This window comes from Arachis hypogaea, chromosome 3 (genome assembly GCF_003086295.3).
Source record: "Arachis hypogaea cultivar Tifrunner chromosome 3, arahy.Tifrunner.gnm2.J5K5, whole genome shotgun sequence".
NCBI lineage: Eukaryota > Viridiplantae > Streptophyta > Magnoliopsida > Fabales > Fabaceae > Arachis > Arachis hypogaea.
The window spans coordinates 79,961,237-79,962,649 of record NC_092038.1 but is presented as its reverse complement, the minus strand read 5'-3'; the positions used below and the strand labels follow the sequence as shown (position 1 = coordinate 79,962,649).

The 1,413-nt window shown below is 42.4% G+C and overlaps 1 non-coding gene across 1 annotated transcript; it reads right to left on the bottom strand.

Moving 5' to 3' along the window:
- Positions 1-1,047: 1,047 nt before the first annotated feature.
- LOC112793893 (small nucleolar RNA R71) lies at positions 1,048-1,151 on the bottom strand. The gene has a single exon (XR_003198581.1). It is a non-coding gene; the product is annotated as a small nucleolar RNA R71 (small nucleolar RNA).
- Between the last annotated feature and the right edge of the window lie 262 nt (positions 1,152-1,413).

Sequence of the window (1,413 nt, the reverse complement as noted above, 5' to 3'; positions counted from 1 at the left end):
AATTCTCATCTAAATCTTGATTCCGCTCAACTAGAACACACTTCTAATCCGAATTGCTCACTCAACCAATCCTTGTGGGATTCGACCTCACTCTATTGTGAGTTTTTACTTGACGATAACCGGTGCACTTGCCGGAAGGAATTTTTGCCGATCGTGCAATCTCCTAAAATCGTAGCATCAAGTTTATGGCGCCGTTGCCGGGGATTGGTTTTCGATTGACAATTCTCAAATTGGAAGTTAACTAGATTGAGCATTTTTCTTGTTTTGTTAATTCAGTTCAAGTTACTTGTTGAATTTTAATTTCTGCACTCTGTTACTTGCTTTCTTTCTTTATGCCTTTAAATTCAAGCAACTAACTCACTGACTCACTAACTATTTGAATTAATTCCTCAACTGCTCTAACCATACTCTTCCATTAACCAAGAGTATTTCACTTGTTTGTTGCCTGTGCTGTGTTCTTGTATGACAGGTAGGAGAGGAGAGACATCAACTCCTCCATATACCGAACCAGAGAGGACCCTTCATAAACTTAGAAGGGAAGCAAGAGGGAAGAGAGTACTGGGAGAAGAAGAATCTGAAGGAGAATCTGAGGACAATTTTGAGGAAGCTCTAGATCTCAACATGGATAGAGAAGTTCACAACCATGAGAGAGCTGATGGAAACAATGCCATTCCCGAGAGGAGGGTTCTTGGTTCATACATAAACCCAACCTCTGGGAATTGTGGTAGCAGCATTCAGAAACCACCCATTCAGGCCAACAATTTTGAACTCAAACCACAACTAATATCACTGGTGGAGAATCATTGTTCATTTGGTGGGAGTGCTAATGAAGATCCAAACCAACATCTCACAAAATTCCTGAGAATTTGCGACACTGTGAAGTCCAATGGAGTCCAGGAAGATGCCTATAAACTGCTCTTGTTCCCATTTTCACTTAGGGACAAGGCAGCTAAGTGGCTGGAATCATTTCCAAGGGGGAGCCTAACAACCTGGGATGAGGTGGAAAGCAAGTTTCTGGCACGTTTCTACCCCCCACAAAAGGTCAATAGGCTTCGATCTGAGGTTCAGACTTTTAGACAACAAGATGGTGAAACTCTCTACGAGGCATGGGAGAGGTTCAAGGATTTGACAAGGAAATGCCCACCAGACATGTTCCATGACTGGGTGCAATTGCATATTTTCTATGATGGACTTTCTTAAGAATCAAGGAAGGCTGTAGACCATTCATCAGGAGGTTCATTGAACAGGAAAAAGACTGTGGAAGAAGCCATTGAAGTGATTGAGACAGTGGCTGAGAATGAGTACTACTATGCTTCAGAGAGACACAACACTAAGGGAGTCATGGAGCTGAACCATGTTGATATAATTCTAGCCCAAAACAAGGTGTTTGCCAAGCAACTAGCAGAGCTCACC